Here is a 23,875-nt window from a genome sequence, read left to right as displayed (position 1 = left end):
TCCGCCGCCGCCCCGCTTTGACCTAAGATTTTTCAATTCTAACAACTTTATAAAAAACAGTGGTTTTGTGTAGCCTGAACTGGACACGCACTCTGGGAATCAATTAATATGTACTTTGTTTTCGACCCTCTACTTGGCATTAGGCAGTAGGGCTCACCCGGTCCAAAACTAAATATGCCAAATGTATTTTATTATGCTCTTGTTTGGACCTCAGGTGGAGAGGGTTGAATAATCATACTAATTAGTTCACAGCACAGGTGTCGAGGGTTGAGTAATTATACTAATTAGCACATGTACTCCATCTTCATTGGTTCATATAAGGTCCCTCTTGTTTTATTTATTTACATATCCCTTTACATATTCCTTACCTCATTTCAATTTTTTCTTCCCCAAGAAACTATTCTGGTGTTTTTAAAAAATATCTTTGAATTTGTGCTGATACTTATGAAATACTCAGTATTTGTGTAATATGTTAAATTTATGTTAATTCAAGTAAATTTCAAAATGTACATCCAAAGCCTTCTACAATGCCATAGACCACAAATGCTTAACAACAGCCTCACAAACACAATTTTTGTCATCTCTCCAGTCAATTGAGCCAGGAATTTCAGAATGTTCTTTTATTTCTCTATCTCTGTCAGCTCCCTCAGCTAAACCATGCCAATTCTACCTTAGAAATGTCTGCAAAATTAATTTCCTTCTCTTACTCCACAGTAACTAAATTATTTCAAGCCCTCATCAACTTATTTTCTCAAGTAAAATTAATTAAAAACAGATTGTGATTCTAATTTGATCGACAATGTCCAATAACTCCCCATTGCCCATAAAACAAACCCTAAGCTCTAGAAATAGCCTTAAAAATTATCTACAGTCTGTCCCAGACTGAAGCTCACTTTCTTCTGCTCTTACCACACCTTCCTTAACTGAAGCACTTGGAGAAACCTAAGGCACCAGGATCTTCCATGCATCAGTAATTGTGCTCACTATTCCCACTACTTTGAAGGTTTTCTTTATTTGTATTCCAGCTAAATTTTTTTCCTTACTCTTCAAAAAATGGCATTTTCCCTGAAATGCTTTGACCTCCAGCTCCCATCATTACTGCCAAGGAAAAAGTGCTCTGACGTTTGTGTTTCCTCAGAATTGTATACAGATCATTGTTACCAAATAAGTCACAGGACAGAGTTAGGGTGATATTATGGGCTGAACTACATTCCACAAGAAATGTTCATCTATTGAAGTCTCTCTCTCTGTCACCTAGAATATGACTGTATTTGTATTATAGATAGAATGTTTAAAGAGGTAATTAAATTAAAATGAGAATACTCCTAATCCAATATAACAGATGGAATTTTAACAAAGGCATATACAGAAGGAATTTTGCCTCCAGACTGCCTTTGGATATAAGCTACAGCATAAGTGCTCTCTTGCTCAGTCTCTCTCTCTGTCTCTCTCTTTGTCCTCCTTTTCTCTCCCTCCCTCTGTGTGTGTGTGTGTGTGTGTGTCTTTTTCACTCTAGTATGTATGTATGCATGCATGTATATGTGTGTGTATATACATGTATGTGTGCGTGTGTATATACATATATATATAATCAAGATTTATCATACAGCCATTATTGACTTCATTTTACAACTTTATCTTTATAAATTGTACAATCAGTGTGAGTTTTTATAAAAAGCCAGTAGGTGAACATTAATTTACTTTGTGCTAGGATATTTGTCAGAAAGAAGAAAATGATATCTTATTTAAATAGAACTATTAGAGTAACTGTCTTTAAATAAAGTACACTAAAGATGTGAGATTTAAAATGATGAAATTAACATCCAAACTATTTAGTAGGTTATTAAGTTTTCTGAAAGTTAATCACAAAAACAACAAACAATGCATAGTGTCACTTCTGTAAAGTTGTCAGATACACTGACTGTTACTAAATTGGAGAGAAAGAAAACAAAAGTCTGAGTGTTTTGATCTACTTGCTTCTCCACTCTGCTTCTCTGCTTTCCCATCTCTCTGATTGTCTTCATACCAATTGTTCAGGCTGGTGAACAAATTACCTTTTATTGTTCATTTGATTTATACAATAACATGTTTATTGCGACCCTAAACTCTTCCTCTGACATATTGATTACATAATCACCTTTGCCAATGGATGCTTCCCAGAATGTTAAAAGACATCCAGTAAAATTAAATACGAAACACGGTCTTTCTCTGCCTACCTCCCTCTGAATAAATATAGTACCCGAGCATCTGTAATCTCAGATTGCTGACAGACCACAAGGTCACGTTTTAAAATGATATTGACAAATCAGAAAACCAGTTATTTTCCTCCATGAAGTACCCACTTTGCCACCCCCAGTATTTCAAATCAGCTCCTTCTCTCCTACCCCACAGATACCCAAGGGCTAGATTTGCCAGGAGGAATTAATAGTGATCATTATAATACACAAAGCAACAGCTGCACCTGTTCGGCTCTGCATTAACGATACAGTTATGTGAAGCAAGGAGAAGCCAAGCTAGATAGCAGGGCTTAGTCACATTATCTTTCACCTTGAAACAGACATCTTACTGCTTATTTTAGTAAAGATGTACATATAGCATGTGTGGCATTTATCTTTTAGGAATAAAAATATTGATAAAACTACTGTCTATACTGAATCTGAGTGTGTAAGAGAATGTATAAGCACGTGACAAATGTCATTGTATTTACTAATGAATTTGCTGAATATAGTATTAGCTCACCTATCAGAACCCTTATCTGCAGCATCCCCTATCCAGAATCTACCGAGATCCAGGGATCAAGCAAATACAAAAGAACCTTTGAAGACACAAAATGCATGTCACACCTTCTATGTGTCCATTCAATATACTTAGCAAATAGGAGTACCTTAGTACTTGAATCAACAAACATATTTAGTCATGGAATTTGTGACCTGAGAAACTGCTATAGGCAGGGATGCGGAGAGCACTCAAAAGTCACAGAATAACAAAGAACTACTTTATTTATAGCCCTTTAATGATGTTCTCATTATATAAAAAAATCTAAAATTATTATTCTCTTATATGTAGGATATAGAAAAATTGATAAAAATGAAAATTCTTAAAAAAAGATGAAATAGAGAGTGTGGAAGGGGAAAAGCATAGGAAAGAAAATTTGGAGAAAAATAGAGAGGTAAGACATTTGTGGGATACAAATATGGTTTATTATCTGTTGATGAGGATGTGTATAGTATTCCCAACTGGGCTGGACTGAAGTGTATATCATACTGAGTAAAGTCTCTTTACAATCTAAATGATGTATAGTGGTTGAATGTATAAGTAATAAGAAAAGAAAAAAGAGATAAAATGCCTTATTTATAGCTTGAATGATACTGTTTTAATTTAATTGTTTTCTCCCTTTCACCCCTTAGAAATTATCCATCATATAGTAAAAAGTTAAGTGTTGGGATAGCCTGACTTGTTTATTTTCAACTTGTCAGTATTTGCATAGTGTCCATTGATATTCACCGTCTCAGTTACCTATATAGCAAACCAACTAAAACCAAAATAGCTTAAAACAACGTTTTGTTATTTTTCCAATCCTGTGGGCTGGGTGGGCTCAGCTGGAAAGTTCTAGTGTCTATGTGAGATCAGCTGAGGTTACTCATGAAACTATACTCACCTGGGAGCTTATCTAGGGCCAGAACACATACGGTGCTGCAGCTGAGATATGCGAAATGCCGGGGGTCCAGCTGGGCCTGTCTTTTCCCAGGTGGTTTTTGCCTCATTCAGTAATCTGGCCTGAGTTTTATCACATCATGACCAGATCGAAAGAAGGTGAAAGCACAAACTGGAAGGTCTCTTAATACCAGTTCCAGAAGTCACATAAAGTCACTGGGCCATCTGGATTCAAGGGACTCACCACCTGATGGGAAGGACAGCAGTATAGGGAGGGGAGGAATCATTGGCAATCATCCTTCCATACAGCAGTTATATTTAACCGACTCTCTCAGACACCATGAATCCATAAGAGAAGAGAAAACCAAAAGGGAAAGGGAAGGCATGAGGTCTGTAGGGAAGGTTAGCATCCAAGATATCTATGAAGCAGAAATCATTCAGTGTCCAGCGGTGTTTCGTCAGGAAAGAACAGCAGGATTGGAGACCGGGTGTAAGGGTGGATCATCACCCACAGAGTCAAAACGAAAGCCAGGAGACAGGCAGCTGAGAGGGAGCTGACTTCGAAAAGTGTCTCTGTATCCCATCAGACATCACAGTTTAGCTGACAGTGTACCAGATGAATGCTTGCAAATGTATTATCACCGAAAGCTATCTGCCTTCTCTACTGTTTCAGGTATTGTCTTTGTGTTGTGCACTAAGGACTATTATTTGTGATAAACTGCAGGGGGCGAAATGGGTAGCAGGGTGACTGAAGAATGGGAAAACCTTGTTACTGGGAAGCTCGAATTCAAGATAAGTGACAATTCTAAATTACCTAAAAGACGAGCTAAGAATATGCCTAATGTTCTCACAAATAAAGGGCAACAAGAAAAATATTTGATAAGATTTGTATATGGTTTTTAAGAAATTGAGAAAATGTTTAATGATTTAGAACCTATATAAGGGGGCAGCAGTTGACATAATAGCTATGTCGCTGGACTCCCATGTAGGCGACAATGGTTTGAGTCCTGGACCCGGTGGCTTAAACTCACTCCGGGCACGTGTGTGTGTGTGCCCAAGATCCCGAGAGGAGAATGGAGGAGAAGGGATTGCAGTGTGGCCATCCTCCCTGGGGGGTGATTTCTTGCCTTCTGTCCCTCTGTCTCTCTCTGTCTTTTTGGCAAGTGCACACACCCTATAACAAAAACCTCTCCAAAAAAAAAAATAGAACCTATATGAAGATAATTATAATATCTTATTAAAGAGCATTTTAAAAAAGACCTAAACAAATAGAAAGACTTTTTTTTTTTTTTGCTTCAGGGCACATGAGCTTGCCAGAAAGAAACAGAGAGAGAGAGAGAGAGAGAGACAGAAAGAGACAGAAAGAGAAAGTATCCTGCAGGGAGGATGGCCATGCCACAATCCCTTCTCTATTCTCCTCTCAGAATTTGGGGCACACATACACACCTTCCCAGTGTGTTTTTCAAAGTGTTCAGTTCAGGACTTGACCTGCACAGTTGGTCATGTGGGATCCAGCCACCTTAACCACCATGCTACCTACCGGCTGGCCAGAAAGATACACAGTTTTGTAACATAAGAAGTCTTCATAACATAGAAAGTCAAAATTTTTTCTTGAAAAAATAATGTGTAAATTTAAGACATTTTTAAATAGATTCTCTAAATAATTATTTTTATAAATAACCTTAAATAATAAAAATTACTAAAAAGTAGACAATGAAAATAGAAAGCCTTCATAATTCAATATTGTGTTGTTTAGTATGAAACACTATCTTTTCTCTTACTCTCAATCCTCAGCTTTTGTGATCAATATGTGGGGTAAGGACTGGGAGTGTGGGGGATCCCACTGACACCAGCTCAGTGTGCTGCAATTCAGTTCAATTCTGGCCCTACCTATCTGGAGACTGTGACAGATCCCACAGGTTAAGGGCTCATTTCTAAGACTTCAGACACCAAAGCAAACAGCATTAGTATGTTGCTAGAATACCCCTGACTTCTGTGTGACTTGGCTACACATCGTAAGTCCCCATGACTTTCTCAGGTTTGATCGTCTGCTCGAGCAGCTCACAGGTCTGAGGAAAACAGTTTACATCCTACGTTTCCAGTGACCAAGGAACCGCCAGAGAGAAGAGAACCATAAGGCAAGGTCTGAGGGAAGGCATGACCTCCCTGAATACTCACCCTTCCCAGACTTCCACATGCTCAACCACCTGGGGGCTTTCCCAACTCTGATCTTCTATGTTTGGATTCATTACACTGGTAAGATCGAATAAATTATTGGTCACAGTTAACAGACTCAGTCTTCAGATCCTTTCGCCTCTCTGGAGGTCGAGAGGTATAGCTCAAACTCCAACCCACTAATCACATAGTTTGTTTCCCTGGCAACCAGACCCCCTCCAGAAGCTATCCTGAAGCCCTCAGCCTTCAGTCATCTCATAAGCAAAAAAAAAACACATCACTTCAGAGATTTCAAAGATTTTAGGAACTGTGTGCTAGAAAATAAGGACAGAAAAATATAAATGTATATTTCTTATCATAGTATCAAGAGGTATTAACATATAAAAAGAAAATAATTCAGAGGAACAAAATAAAAAATCCAAGAGAAAAATTACAACAAAAATTATGTCAAAGATGCTATTACAGCTTAGTGGAGAAAACAATATACTATTTAATAAATGACACTGGTACAATAAACTATCTCTGTAAAAGAAAATAAAATTAGATGCCTTTCTTGTATCATAAACAAAAATAAATTCCAGGTGGATTAAAAACCTAAACTGTAAAAAATAAAAGCAATCAAGTTATACAAAGCAAATCTAGAATTACACTGGTATAGAGAAGTTATGTCAGCAGGATGGCAATGTAGATCTCAATCTTTCTTTTCCTCACAAAGAGCAACAATTTGGCAGCTACCCATGAACAAAATAACTCTGTAAGAGCTTAGGAGTCTAATTGAAAAGCCAAGGCAATACAATAGAACAAATAAACAAACAAACAAAATTTAGCAGTGCATACAGGTAGGTGTCAATGCTTCATTTTACCTACATCACTCCATTCCTCAACCTGGCACTGCTCAACACAGAGAGAGATCTCCCTGGTTCATAGATTCTTCATTCAGGAAGAGGAGAGCAGGGTATAAAACCAACTTGAATTACCTTTTAGGACACAGTCCAAAGAGCTAATTTTAGTTTGATTGTGCCCATCTCTGGAGATTTTATATAGCTGAGTTATCAGGAGAAGAACAAGAAGAGAAGCAGGCTCTATCAATATCAGCCATACAGTGGGAACTACTGTGACCCTCAGTGGCTTGCTTGGTATAGAACTCCAGCAGACTTCTCTGCTGAGGCCCTCAACAACTCTCAGTCACTGGGTACCCCTTCAACTTTTACTGCTAAGGATTTCTCTGTATTCACAACTGGATTTTTTGTTTGGTTTTTTGAGAGAGAGAGAGAGAGAAAATTTTGCTATTGAGCATGTGCACTCACCAGATAGAGACAGGAAGTGAAAAATCAATCTCCAGGGGGGATAGCCAGACTGTAATTCCTTCTCCTCTACTGTCCTCTCGGGATTTTGGGCATGCATGCACTCACACCTGGCATGAGTTTTAAGCTTCCAGGTCCGGGACTCAAATCGTGATCTACTAAATAGGAATCTAGCAACGTCACGATTACTCCATCTGCTAATCCCCACAACTGAATCTTATTCTGTAGAGAACCCTAGCAGCTTTTACCACTGAGGAGATAAACTACCAGTCCTATTATGGTCTTTGCTATGGAAGGACTTGCTATTTTTTCACCTACAGTTTCCAGGTGCATAAGTCAATTTCCATCCTCCTCCCCACTGCCAAGGGCTACTCAAAGCAGCAGTTGATGCTACTGTGGTTGGCCCACCCCAGGGACTCACCTGAGTCTTGGCGGTCTCCAAATGCCTGACCCTCCACTCCTGTTCCTCTCCAAGCCATGGGCACCCAGACCAGGGACAAAGCCAGTTATCTTTCACATTCTCCAGGTGTCAAAGCGACCACTCTTCCTTCCCAGGTGCATCCCAGCTATTGTGTTTAGGGTGTGCTCTGGCCCAGAGACTCAGTGTAGCTATCATGCATGTGCCTGCAAATAGCCCTTGGGCTTCCCACAACAGCTTAAGCCCCGTTGCCACACACACTCAAGACTGACTCCTGCAAAGAGTCACCAACCTCAGCTCCCACACATGAATTCCTAAGCAGCTGATCGCCTCCCTCCCAATCTGCCCTGCCACTGTGATTGTGCCCACAGCCATCCTAGCAGCTACCCTTGGATGGATATGTAATTGTCCATGTAGAGAGGGCCTGAATTCTGTTGCCAGCCCATAGGTGGCCCCTACAATAAGTACATACGTGGACACCTGCAGCCAGCCTCAGTCTCTACCTCTGACCCTAGTCATTGCATGTGAGCCAGCAGCGAGGCTCCACTGCCACAGAACTGCCTACAGCTGGCCTCCATAGTGAAGTGCATGCATGATGCTGGCTCTGACCTCCTTTACAGCCAGATCCTAAGGTACAAGTGATGACCCTAAATGTCCTCAAAGCTACGGAAGACCTCCTCAACACAGGCCACCAATGACCATACACTGGACAATTTTCTGACACCAGCAGCCTAAACCAATGAGGTATAGGACTCTCTGAACCTGGAGTTAACACACACCTCCACTCTTGGTGCCTCATAATACTAGTTCTAGTGTCGGAGGACACCCCAGCATAGCTCCCTTCCACCTACCTGAAGGTGAAGACTTTTCCCTACCACAACTATTCATAAAGCATGGAGGAGGAAGAAGGAGTGCTTCTTTAAATATACACACATCTTCAAAAGGCTACAGGTACCATGAAGAGTAAGGAAAACATGACAACACCAAAGGAACACAATAAACTTCCAGTAACTGATCCCCAAATTGAAGATACACAGACCACCTGACAATGAATTTAAAATAATTGTACTAAAAAGCTTAGTTAGATACAAGAGAACACAGAGAGACAATATAACAAAACCGAGAAAAAATATGAAAACAAAACAGAATCTAAACAAAGACTAGAAACTTTTTTTTAAGAGAAAGATTTTTGCTATAGTCACATGTGCTCACCAGAGAGACAGAAAGAGAGAGAGAGAGAGAGAAAGCAAGAAATCACTCCCAAGGAGGGATGACCACACTGATTTGGCGCGTGCACGCGCGTGTGCACACACACACACACACACACACAACCTGGAGTGAGTTATAAGCTGCTGGGTCCAAGACTTGAACCACAGCCAACTATGTGGAAATCCAGTGATGTAACCATTAAGCCATCTGCTGACCCAATAGATTGTAAACATTTTTAAAAGCCCATAGAAATTTCAGAGTTGAGGAACACAATAACTAAACTTAAATATACAATAGAGAGCTTTAACAGGAGATTATGTCAGGCAAAAAGCAGAATCAATAAAATGAAAGACATTTGATTTGAAATCATCCAGTCAGAGGTGAATGAAATAATGGAAAAGAATGAATAAAACCTACAAGACCTTTTGACACCATCATAAGAGCTAACTCACATATAATATGTTTCACAAAGAAGAGAGAGAAAGTAGTAGACAAAAGTGTACTTAATAATAAATGGTGGGTCCAGCAGGTGATGTAGTGGTTAAGATGCTGGACTTCCATGTGACAGACCATGGTTCGAGTCTCCAAACTTGAAACTCACTCCAGGAACATGTGCATATGTGCCAAAAATCTCAAGCGGAGAATGGAGAAGAGGGGATTGTGGCGTGGACATCCCCCTTGGGGAGGCGGGTGATTTCTCAGTTTCTGTCTCTCTGTCTCTCAGTCTTTGTCTCTCCAGAAAGCACATGTGCCCTATAGCAAAAAATATCTCTAGTAAAATAATAATAATAATGGAGGCTCTGACACATGCTCACCACTCCATTGAGTTATATTCCTACATCAAAGAAAAGGCAGAGAAGTGCTACTCTATTACAAATAGAGCTTCTCAAAATACCTAATAATGAAGGATTAAATTCTGCCTCACCCTTACCCCACCACATGTCATAAACCAACATTTCCGTATGTCTGTGCTTGGAAATCATTACAATATCAATTTGCTTTAAAAATTTCAAAATGTGTACTTTCAATTTCTGTACAAATGTCATTACAGACCAGTGAGTTTGTAGACCAGCATCTGTCCATAAACCACACTTCAATTTGCATTTTAATAGAACACCATCATTATCTCATAAGATGGTAAGGTTAAACTAATGGATTTATTGTTAACATTCCATTTTCTTTATTTAAATTCTTTGAAATTATCTACTTAGAGTAGGCTGGGATACAATGCACATGAACAAAGTTAAAAGGATGAATGTTGGCAAAATGTGCATATTCATGCAAATGCTTTTACTTTATCTCCATAATCGAGACAAAAAAATTGGGGGAGTTAGACTGTCAAAAATTATATACTATATCAATAATGTATCAAGAACTATGTATCAAAGTCCCTTCAACCTTATGTATATCCACTCCACTTTAAAGTACCAATTCCTCCATCAGGAAAAATAAAATAGCCGGAGTACTCTACATGGCAGTGCAATGCTATAAAAAAAAAAAAAAATCAAGAGAGTACAATCAATTGCATCATTTATCAAAATAGTTGATAATAATGCTACAGCAGACCTGCACTTGACACAGGCACATAACTTATTACCAATCCCCAGCCATCAGAACATGCACAGAAAAGTATTTTCAAAAGCACTTACCATTTATTCAAAGTGCTTTGAAGTATGAGAAAAGCTAAATTCCTAGGCGGCCAGTATATACTTCAAGCCAAGCCCACTTAAAATCACAAAGGAATAGTTTTGACTACTAAAAGAAAAATAATAATCAATAATTAATTCTACAATTACTTTTCATGTACACTAGCGTAAAGTAATATTTGGAACTCATAATATTGCACATAAATTACTACTCATAATGAAAATGTAGCCAGTAGATTTTTACTAATTCTGATTTATTATTTCTTTGAAAACAAAATCACTAACCAAGTTATGGTTTGAGAGTTTAAATTACAGACTGGCTTCAAAGAAGTTAAAAATGTAACATGTATCTCCTTAAGTAAGGCCTTTGTTCATAAAGAACAAATTCAAGTTATTTTCTGTTAATAAAGCTATGTATTAATTTACATTTATTGTATTAGATGATCATAACAGAATTAAGTTGAAAAGTTTTTAACTATTACCTGCTTTAATCTTCAATACTATCACTTTTCCTTGAGTAACAAAAATTCTCGTATCTCTGACTAGACAGAAAACACAGGTGCTGGACTCCCACACGGCTGAATGCAGTTCAAATCCTGGACCTGACAGCTTGCTTATTTTTTTTCCCTCTCTCTCTCTCTCTGGTTAATTTTTAAAAAGTAATCATCATAAGTAAGTTTAATTTAATTTAAAACAAACAAACAGAACTAAAATCAAAAGGACATACCCCTAACTAGAATGACAATTTGAAAACCAAACAAACAACTTAAAGGAGCACCAAGGGTTGCCAAGCAACCTCTGCCTCTGAAATTCTCACCCATTCCTGGTGGGAATGAGGAGATACCAATCGGAGAGTTGGTACACCCATACGTGGTCACAACGGTGGGTCTGACAGACACATATACCAATAAGGTCTACCACTTAGCTTATTTGAAATAAATATTGTAGCAATTACAATTCATCACACTTTTATTTCATTTTAATGAATGAATAAAATTATATATATTTATTAGGTACAAGATTAGGTTTTGAAATGTTTGTGGAATAGCTAAAAAGAGTTAACATATGCATGACCTCATGTTGTTATCATTTTTCTCATTTGAACACTTAAATTCTACTCTCAGCATTTAAAAGAAAAACGATTATTAACTAAAGCTACTATATTATCCAATTGCTATGTTGAATTTATGCTTTCTATCTAACTTTATATCCTTTGGTCAACATCTCCCAACTACCACTCCCTAACCCTAACCCTAGCCCTAACCCTGACCCTATCACCCAACCCTAACATTGACCCCTAAACCTAATCGTAACCCTTCACCCAAACTTAAACCTACCCTGGACCCTAACGCTAACCCTAACCCTCACCCCTACCCTGGTCCTAAACCTAAATTTAACCCTAACACTCACACTCCTGTAACCAAAACGAGAACCCTAACCCCAGCCCTAACCACTAAACCTAACCCTAACTCCCGGCCCTAACCATAACACTAACCAAAACCATAGCCCAAACCCGAACCCTAAGCCTAATCCTCACCCCTGATCCTAATCCTAAACCTAAATCTAACCCTAACTGTAACCCTACTGCAAGCCTAACCCTAACCCTAACCCTAACGCCAAAACCGAACCCTAACCCCTAACCCTCACCATAACGCTAGCCAAAACCATCAACCTAACCTGAAAACGAACTCTAACCCTCATACCTAACCCTAGCCCTGACCCTAAATCAAACCATAACCGTCAGCCTACTGTAACCCTAACTGTAATCCTAATACTAGCCCCTAATAACAGCACACATGACTGAGACCAGCAGCAAACCTCATTGAGACCATGGAACAAATCCAAGAAAGACAATGCACCAAACTACAACCCTCAGAACACCCTAGTCAGGACCAAACCTCACTGAGACATACCGCAAATCTCCAAGACCGACAGTAACATTCACTTTGACATAAAGCACACCCCACTTTAAGCCACAGTATACCCCATTACGACCAGCAGCAAACCTAATTGAGACCACTGTGGAAATCCCTGAAACCCACCACACAAAACTACGACCCACAGAACACCCCACTCAGAACCAAACCTCACTGAGACTCACAGAAAAGCTCAAAGACACACAGTACCATTCACTGTGACATAGAGGATACCCCAATTTAAACCTAAGTACACACCACTGTGACCATCAGCAAACCTGATTCAGAACACCGCACAAATCTCTGAAATGCATTGCAAAATTCTACGACCCACAGAACACCCTACTCCTAAAGAAACCTCACTTAGACACAGACAAAATATCAAAGACCCACAGTACAATTCAATGTGACATATAGCACACCCCACTTTAACCCACAGCACAGACCACTGTGACCTGCAGTATACTTCATTGAGACTACTTCACAAATCCCTGAAAACCACTGCACAAAATTTCGACCACCCTACTCAGAACTAAACCTCACTGAGACCCACAGAAAAGCGCAAAGACCCACAGTACCATTCACTGTGACATGGAGCACACCCCACTTTAAGCCACAGTACACACCACTGCGACCATCCGCAAACCTCATTGAGATCACGGCACAAATCTCTGAAACCCACTTCACAAACCTACAACCCACAGAACACCCTACTCAGAAACAAACCTCACTGAAACCCACAGAAAATCTCAAAGACCCAGAATACCATTCATGCTGACATAGAGCACTGCCCAATTTAAGCCACAGCACACGTGACTGTGACCAGCAGCACACCTCACTGAGACCATGGGACAAATCTGAGAAACACAACGCACCAAACTACGACCCTCAGAACACCCTACTCAGAACCAAACCTCACTGAGACACACAGCAAATCTCAAAGACCAACAATACCATTCACGTTGACATAAAGCACACCCCACTTTAAGCCACAGTACACCCCATTCCGATCAGCAGCAAAACTCATTGAGAACACTGCACAAGTCCCTGAAACCCACCACACAAAACTACAACCCACAGAACACACTACTCAGAGCCAAACCTCACTGAGACCCACAGAAAATCTCAAAGACCCACAGTGCCATTCACTGTGACATAGAGCACATCCCACTGTAAGCCACAGTACATCCCACTATGACCCTCAGCAAACCTCACAGAGACCATTACATGAATCCCTGAAATCCACAGCATGAAATTACCACCCACTGAATACCCTAATCAGTACCAAACTTCACTGAGAAATACAAAGAAAACTCGATGACCCAAAGTATCATTGACTGTGACATACAACACACCCCACTTTATGCCATAGTACATCCCACTGCAACCATCAGCAAACCTCATTGAGACCACTGCAGAAATCCCTAAAACCCACTGCACAAAACGATGACCCAAAGAACACCCAACTCAGAACCAAAACTCACTGAGACCCACAGAATATCTCAAAGACCCATAGTACCATTCACAGTGACATAGAGTACACCCCCACTTTAAGACAAAATACACTCCACTGTGGCCATCAGCAAACCTCATTGAGACTACCAAACAAATCCCTTAATCCCACCACACAAAAATACAACTCACAGAATACAATACTCAGAACCAAACCTTACTAAGTCCCACAGAAATTATCAAAGACCCACAATACCATGCACTGTGACATAGTGCACACTCCACTTTAATCCAAAGTACACACCACTGTGACCATCAACACACCTCATTGAGACCACCACACAAATCTATGATACTCACCGCACAAAACGATGACCCAAAGAGCACCCTACTCAGAACCAAACCTCACTGAGACCCACAGAAAATCTCAAAGACTCACAGTACCATTCATTGTGACATAGCGCACACCCCACTTTAAGGCGAAGTACACACCACTGTGACCATCAACACATCTCATTGAGACCATCACACAAAACTATGAAGGCTGAGGTGGATAGTGGCATGAGTCTCTCTCTCTCTCTCTCTCTCTCACTCAAGGAAGAAATAAATTTTTAAAAAGTAAGGAGCTGGGACCAGCAGGTGGCACTGGACTTCCAGGTGGTCACTCATGGTTCGAGTCCTGAACCAGGAGGCTTGCATTCTCTCTCTCTCTCTCTCTCTCTCTGTCTGTCTCTCTCTGTCACATTCTCTCTCTCTCATGCTCTATTACAAATTAAAAATAATACTAATCTAAAAACTTAAATTCTTTTTAAAAAGTGAGAAGAAAAGAAATAATAAAACTTAAAGCTGAAATCAGTTATAAAGTTGGTCCTATGAAAAGATCAATCATCTTCTGTCTCACAGTAAGAAGCATGCATTTGGTCTCTTCTCCTGTTTCCCAGATCACAGGTTCTAAATCCCTTGAAATTTTCTGGGTGACAGGAACATATTTTGATCTCATTATGTGACTCCTGGTAGGCTCCTAGACAGCCCTCAGGATGAGAGTTGGTTGCCAGGAAATCAACTACGTGATTAGAGTTGTGGGATTTGAAATCCTACCCCTTGACCTCTGGGAAGGAGGAAGGGGCTGAAGGTTGACTTGACCACTAATGACCAAATGGTTTAGTCAATAATGCCTACATCATGAAGCTGCCATAAAAAGCCAAAAGGACAGTGTTCAGAAATATTGCTGAACGTGTGGAGGTTCCTGGAGGCTACTGTACCCAGAGAGATCATGAAAACACTACAGCCCTTCCCTGTCAGACTTCATCCTATATCTTCTCATCTGTCTGGTCATTGTAATATCTTTATAGTAAATTGGTAAATATTGGGTTGTCAGAAAAGTCATGATGTATTTTTTATGTTTTTTTTTATCATGACTTTTCCAACAACCCAATATAAATAGTATTTCCCTGAGTTTTTTGAACCACTTTAGCAAATTATTCAATCATGAGCAGAGGATCATAGGAACTCAGTTTATAATCAGCTGGGCAGAAGCACAGGCCTGGGGAGTGGGGGAGGGAGCCTTAAGGCACTAAGACCTCAACCTATGGGATTTAACACTATATCCATATCCAGGAATCTAGTGCCAGAATTAAGTGAAAAGTTCACTGTGCATTTGTTTGGTGGGGGTAGGGAGTGCTTCATACATCTGGTGTCAGTAGTGTTGTGTTGAGTGATGTGTAAGAATAGCAGAAACACTTCTGTACAATCTCTTACAGCTTCTAGCCAGGCTAACTCAGAGAGAGAGAGAGAGAGAGAACACAAATTACTAACACCAGAGATTAAAAAAAAAAATTTTAAGTACATCACAACAGATCCATGGACATTAATATAAAGGAATATGATGAAGAAGGCTATGACTACATATCTGATAACCTAGATGAAATGGATCAATTCTTTGAAAGACACAGTCCACCAATACTAACAAAAGAAGAAACAGACAATGGAATAGGCCTGGAACTATTAAATATAGTGGGACAATAATTAATAACTTGCAAAACTGAAAGTACTAGGCCCAGCAACATACACTGATAAACTCTACCAAGCACTTCAGGAAAAAATTATACCAATTCTTTATAATTTCTTTCAGAGGATAGAAGCAGAAAAAATAATAGTTCCCAACTTATCTTATGAGACCCTAGTATTATTCTAATACCAAACCAGACAAAGACATTACAAGAAAATAAAGCCACAGACTAATTCTCTCCTATGTAAGAAAGAAAAAAAATCTTCAACAAAATATTGGTTAAATGAATCTAACAATATATGAAAAGAATTATACACCATGACTAAACGAGATTTATCCTGGGTATGCAAGGCTTGTTCAACATTCAAAAATTAATTAATATAATCCATTATATCAATAGACTGAAGAATAAAAGTCACATAATTATTTCAACAAATGCATAAAAAGCATATGATAAAACCTGACACTCATTCATAATAAAACTCTCATATAAAATAGGGATAGAGGAGAACTTCCTCAATGTAATAAGAAATACTTACTAAACATCTACAACTAACATCATACTTGGTGGTGAAAAACAAGAGGCTTTTCCAATATCAGGAATGAGGCAAGATTTGGCCTTCTCACCTATGCTTTTCTACACCATAGTGGAAGTCCTAGCTAATACAATAAAACAAGAAAAAGAAATAAAAGACTAGGAAAGAAGTAGTAAGGTTTATATTCATAGATGATGTGATAATCTATGTAGAAAACCTGAATAAAATGAACAAAAAAAAATCCCTGGAACTAATAAATTATTATGGGAAGATTGCAGAATACAAAGTTAACACACAAATGTCAATCACTTTTCTATACACCAGAAAGGCACAAGTGAAATTTGAAATTTAGAACACAATTCATTTACATTAGCACCCCCTAAAGTGAAATACTTAGGTTTTAATCTAATAAAATATTTATAAAATCAATATGAGGAAACTAAAAAATTTGGATGAAAGAAATCAAAGAACTAAATAAATGGAAAGATATCTATGTTCTTACTGGATCAAAGATTCAATATTATCAAGATAACAGTTCTTCCCAACTCGATTTACAGGCTCAAGGCAATTTCAATCTGAACATTAGCAAGTTATTTTGCAGATACTGGCAAACTGGTTTTATAGTTTAGATAGAGAGGCAAAGACCCAGAATAACCAACACAATATTGAGGAACAAAATTGGGGTGCCTGACATTACCTGACTTCAAGGCATTCTATAAATCTATAGTAACCAACAGAAGTAGTGTTGGTAAAAGCCTAAACAGATTAACTGAATAGAATAAGATCCAAAATAAGATCCAAGAAATAAACCTGTGTGTGTGTGTGTGTGTGTGTGTGTGTGTGTGTGTGTGTGCATGGTGCTGGAATAACTGGATTTCACATGCAGAAAACTGAAATTAGACCCATACATCATAATATTTACAAAAATTAACTTAAATTACATTATTCAAATGTAAGGTACAAAATTACAAAACTCTTAGAAGATAACACAGGCAAAAATCTAGATGACCTTGGGTTTAGTGGTGACTTTTTAGATAGAATTCCCAAGGCACAATCCACAAAACACATCAATAGGCTGTACTTTATTAACATCAAAATTTTCTGATCTGAAAAGGACACTGTCAAAGAAAAGTAAAGCCACAGGTTTGGAAAATATTGTAAATGACATATATTAAAGGACTATTATCCAAAACATGCAAAGAACTCTTAATACTCAACAAGAAATCAATCAAATCAAAAAATTGTCCAAACACTTGAACAGATCCCTCACTAAAAGACATACAGATGGCAACAAGCATGTGAAAATACACTCCACACCATATGCCATCAATGAAATGCAAATCCAAAGGGTAATGAGATGCAACACATCTATTAGGAAGGCTAAAATCCAAAGCAATGACACCAGACACTGGCTGGTAAGCGGCACAACAGGGCCTCTCACTATTGCTGGTGGGAGGATAAAACAGGGCAGCCACTTTAGAAGACAATTTGAGGGTTTCTTCCAGAACTACATGTACTCTTACCATATAATTCTGCCATCTTGATCCTTGTCATTTACCCAAAGAAGTTCAAAACCATGTCCATACAAAAACATAGACATTTATGGCAACTTTATTTTTAATTGCCAAAACTTATGTAACCAAGATGTCCTTTGGTAGGTGAGATTAACTATGGTACATCCAGACAATGGAATCATATTCAGAGCTAAAACGAAATATGCAATCATGAAGAAAACTTAAAATTGTATCAGTAGGTAAAAGGCTCTGATCTGAAAAAGTTTCATACAGTATGATTTCATCTATCCTACATTCTGTAAAAGGTCACACTATGGAGACAAAACAGTGATAAAAAAAATCAGTGCTTTTGAGGTTAGAGAAGAGGGAAGAAGGAATAGTCAGATCACAGAGGAATGTTTAGATTTACTAAAAATTCTTTACTATAAAGGTGGACACATGTCATTTTGCATTTGTTCAAATCCATAGAATGTGCAACACTGAGAATAAACCTTGATATAAACTTGGTAAACTGGCAAAGGTTGAAAATGGGGATGCCATGCATGCATGGAGCAAGAGGCTATATAGAAAAGCACTGGACTTCCTTCTCCGTTTTACTGTGAACCTAAAACTATCCTTAACTTTTTAAAGTTTAATTTTACAAAAAAGCAATGACAGTTCAATTTGGAATTTTAGGCTGTCTTCATAGTTACAAGCTTGATCTAATTGCTTACTGCATAACAGTCATGAATATCTATTGAATCACAGAGAGAGATATGGTAAAAAGGAAATGGAGAATTACTTCTTAGGTTCTGATCTAAGTAAAAGGACATGTGCACACAAGCAAAACAATCTCAGTAGGGTTGTTACCCCAAAATTCTCCCCCAGTTTTAGCAAGCTCAGAACATGGTCACTCACACATCACTGGTTTGCAAAAACAATCCTTGGCTCATTGGTCAAATGTAAATTTTCCATTAAGTTTAATAAGGTATACTAGGGTCATTCATGATTCTTTAACATCTTTAGCTGCCTAAGAAAAAAATACGTGCTATTGAGCTTTGATATTTCCTTGGCAAATGTTGCAAAGTAAAAAATTTTCATTCTTGTAATGTAGCCTCTTAGGTCAGAAGATGGAAAGAAACCCAATTTCTATTTGCTTTAATAATCTAAATGATTAAGTCAAATAATCTATTTGCTTATATGTACTCTGACAAAAGATCAATGTAAAACACACTCTATGGGACCAGCAGTTAGCGTAATGGCTATGTCGCTGGACTCCCATGTACTCAACTGTGGTTTGAGTCCCGGACCCGGTCGCTTAAACTCACGCCAGGCATGTGTTAGTGCAGGTACAAGATCCCGAGAGGAAAATGGAGGAGAAGGAATTGCAGCATGGCCATCGCCCCTGGGGGGTGATTTCTTGCTTTCTGTCTCTCTGTCTCTCTCTGTCTTTCTGGTGAATGAATGTACCCTATAGCAAAAACCTCTCTAAACAAAACAAAACAAAACAAAAAAAACAGCATTTTCTATCTTCTATCTTGTCATCATTAAGTTGGAAGTCTGGTTGCAATATAACTAACTTTTCCAAGGGAACTCAATTTTAGTCTATGACACTATAACTGTGCTCCAAACCAAGAAAGGGTGTTATTATAAGATCAGAAACATTGAAGCTGAGTATATGAGGAGGCAGAAATTTTTTGTGTTTTTTGTTCGTTTGTTTTTTTGTTTTTTTGTGGTTTTTTTTTGTGTTTTTTTGAGAGGTTTTTGCTATAGGGCACATGCACTCACCAGAACGACAGAAAGAGACAGAGAGATAGAAAGCGAGAAATCACTTCCCAGGGGTGATAGCCATGCCACAATACTTTCTCCTCCATTCTCCTCTTGGGATCTTGGGCACGCAAGCACACATGCCCAGTGTGAGTGTAAGCCATCAAGTCCATGACTCCAACCACGGTTGACTACATGGGAGTCCAGCAACATACTCATTACACCATCTGCTGGTCCCGAGGAGACAAGAATTCTTATACTCCTTGACAGAGGTGGGATTTCTGGTGGAAATCTAGCAACACAAGTCAGAATTTAAAACATGCATGCCTCTAGATCTAGCACTTTTTGAATTTGTCTCTAAATATATAATCAGAGAGATACCTAAAATATAATAATAAGTTTTATGTATACCAGTGAAAAAAAGGAAAAGAGAAATATCAATAGGGAAATCGGCTACATAAATGTGGTACATCCATATAAAGAACACACTGAAACTACTAAAATTATGAGGCTTATATTTCTGTTTGACATAGTTAGGTAGTCATAATGTGCATTTTAAATGAAAAAGCAGGTTATATGCCAGAATGTTTAGTGCAAACTCAAAATTCTATATAATCAGAGGAAAAGGATTTTCACTTTCTAGTTCTTACATTCCATCACGATTTGAATTTCTTACAGTAACCACATATTGTTTGTGCAATAAACAAATGAAAATACTTATTTGTACTTTTATTCAGTCCTCTGAACTCAGCTCAAGCAAACCTTTCTAGCATTTGCGCTCCAACTTTACCTCTTCTCTTTCACGCCAAACTAGTTTAACAATAGCAAACTAAGGTTTTGTAATGCCCTGCCTGTCCTTCTCTCCCACACTTGTATTTCAAGATCCACCTTCAGAAGTCTCTGATCAGTCAATCCAGAACGCATCATCCATGCCTTTCGACTCCGGTACATCCAATTTGTCTTAAGGTGTCTCAACCTGAGTTCCACATTCCCTGTGGATGGGCTTCCTTAGGTTCATGAAGCCATGAACCCTGGGAAACAGTAAAGGAAATCTCGCATGTGCATTTCTTTAGAGAGGGTCTGTGAGCGGATTTTCAAAGGAGCACAAATGCACGGTCATTTGCCCATTTACTTTGCCCATGTGTCATGCTCAGTGTTGTGCTATTTCTCCTATTCTCAAAATATTATTTAACATTCACATTATGACTTACTGTTTTCTTCCTGAGTACTTGATTACAAATTTTAAGAATAAAAACCAAGGTAAATACTTTTTCTAGTTCATGCCTAAAACTGGCACAGTTTAAAACACGTAGTAGGAATTCAGAAAATGTGTAATGATTTGATGAGTAACTGTATCCACAAGTATCTGTGTGGCCAATCATGCAAATTAACTATAGCGGAAGCTTGAAGGAAAAAATCTATAATGGGAAGAACCAAAATAGAAAGCTTGTCCTCAGTTCTGAGACAACAATTCTTCAAGGTCTTCCTGTTGATAATAAGATGTCTCGCTATGAGGACAAAGAAAACAAAAATCCCTGGTCAGGATCCAGCAGATAGAAAAACCTTTCCCTTTAATGGTGTATTTAGAAAAGACCTGAAATTTTCTGCAAGTAAAAATCCTAAACAGAAGTCAGGAACAGGACAAAACAGGTACAAATAAAAATAAAATCTATGCCACTGAATACTTAACATGGAATTTTTTAGAATACATAATTTTTCTTAAAAAATTAGGCATATGGGGGCCAGCCATGTGGTGTGGTGGTTGGGACCCACATGGCCAACTGCACGGTTCAAGTCCTTAACCCAGAGGCTTGAAAAACACTTTAGGTGCATACATGTATGTGCCCAAAATCCCAAGAAGAGAATGGAGAAGAAGGGACTGCAGCATGGTCATCCCCCAGGGCGTGCTTTCTCACTTTCTCTCTGTCTGTTTGTCTGGTGAGCATATGCACCCTATAGCTAAATAAATAAACAAAAAAACTCCAATTAAGGATCTCTTATTGGAAAGTAGAGATGTACTTATCTGGCATAATTTCACTAATAATGAGACACATACTCCATCTTAAATAATGAGAGAGCAGAATTTTTTAGTCCCTATCAAATGCTCTGGGTTGTGGGACATTAGGCAAATCACTGAGTATCTCTGGATTTTATTTTTCATAACAGCGAGAGCCTGGCATAACAGAAGAGAGGCTGAGGAGCAGACCCGTATTTCTGTGTCTGGAGACAGTGTCTTTCTTCTCAAACTGAGTTGTTAGAATATGTAGGAGTAACAAAATTATTGGTTAAAAATGGTTGCATGTTATTGAAGCAGAAAGTGTACAAATATTTAAAAGGAACGAAACATTTTTAGAAAATTTAAATCAATATAATATATAGGGAGAAAAAAGGAACGGATGCTTCATAGAATTCTTCCATGGAATAAACAGTCTTTCAAGGAATCAGCCAGGGGACGAGTAGGTGGCATGGTGGTTAAGGGCACTGGACTCCCACATGGCTGACTGTGGTTCAAGTCTCAGACCTGGCAGCTTGCTTTTTTTCCTCTCTCTCTCTCTCTCTGTCCCTCTCTGGTCAAATAAAAACAAACAAACAAACAAACAAACAAACAAACAAATAAATAAAGTTGATTAAAATAATTCTTGAAAAGTAAAGGAACCAGCTTGACAGAAAAAAGTTTGTTTTATAGAGATGCCTCACAGAATAGCCTCAATTTTCTGGGACTTGACAAAGAGATAACAAAACCATTCCGGATAAGATATTAGAAGAAATCTGTGGCAAAACTCAGAGGATGGTGTGTGGATGGAGAAAGAAACGTGTGCACGATGAAATACGCGACATGGTGGCAGAAGAGGTGCCTACTGGGACACCTCAGTAGTGAGAAGATGCAGGCAGCAGGGATGGAAGTAGTGCCTTTGAGATCCCGGATGACTAACATTAGGGCGTTTGCTGTCTGGTGCTCTGATGTAAGCCCTTTGCCATTCAGACATTTTTACAGAGGTCTGTTTGGTGTTCTTAAGTGTAATTTGTACGAGTTGAATTACGGGAAAATGATCTTGATCTTCAAGAGGGGTGAGAAGAAAATAACTAAAGCTAGGTCAGTTCTGTGGCACAGTGGTTAGGGGTCATGCATAGGGAACCAGATCCCCACGTGGCTGAAACAGTCTCAATCCCACCTCTGTGGCTTGAAAAACATGCCCAGGTATGCATGCCCCAAATCTTGATGGGAGGGAGGAGTGAAGGGAAAAAAGATTGCAGCATGACCACACCCCATTAGGGGAGCACTTTCTCACTCTTTCTGTCTCGTTCTGGAGTACACATGTCCTTTGGGGGAAAGAGGCATGAAAAGAAAATAACTAAAAAGGGTAAGACTTGAGTGAGACTCGAAATTCCCTGGAAACAGGAAATCAGAGAATCTCTAGGAATTTCTAGATTCTTAAAAAAAAAGGCCTTAAAATTTCCATGGGATGAGCATGCTAGGACAATTTTATTTCATTTACAGACAAGTTATCTACACAGAGCTATATCTTGTTTCAAGTGATAAGAATATGAGAGGTCTTTATAAAGTTCAGCAAAAAATGTGTATATCAAAAAACTATGCATGAATTTCTATTTTTTACACCAAAATAAACCTGTATTTTAATTACATTCTTCCATGAATTTTTGAAATCTCCTAATATGATATCAATAAAGATTAAAAATATTATGACCTCAAACAAGATCTTGTTTATTAGTTTTATAATCTACCCTTGGATTCCAGGATGCAAGTGTTCACCTTCCTTTTACATCAGAAATGTTTTGAGAAATTTGGACTGGGTGATCTCAAATGGTACATATGATTCTAACAGTCTACATCTCTGCAAAACACGATGCAGTGAATAAAAGAAAACAGTGCCTCACTTCATAAAACCACACAGGTGAAAATAAGCCATGATAACTATGTGGTTGGCAGGTGGTATAGTGGTTAAGGGTGCTGGATCCCCACATAGCTGACTGTGGTTCAAGTCCTGGAACTGGTGGCTTGTTTTCTTACTTTCCCTCTCTCTCTCTTTCACTCTTGTCTCTCTCTTTTCAAATTAAAATATATAAATAAAATAAATAAAGTTAAATAAAATAATTCTTTAGGAAAAAAAAAGACATGATAAAGAAATCCATCTTTCTGTAAGAATATATCTATGTGATAGCAAAGAATAAAATGGAATTTGTTCTTCTAGGGAAAATTCATACCATAATTTGCTACCTTTTGCAATACCTGCAATAAGGCTTAACTCAAAACTCCCCCAAAATGATTTTACCTTAA

Source organism: Tupaia chinensis, unplaced genomic scaffold (genome assembly GCF_000334495.1).
Source record: "Tupaia chinensis unplaced genomic scaffold, TupChi_1.0 Scaffold000389_1, whole genome shotgun sequence".
Classification (NCBI taxonomy): Eukaryota; Metazoa; Chordata; class Mammalia; order Scandentia; family Tupaiidae; genus Tupaia; species Tupaia belangeri.
Note: the sequence above shows the minus strand (reverse complement) of the source record.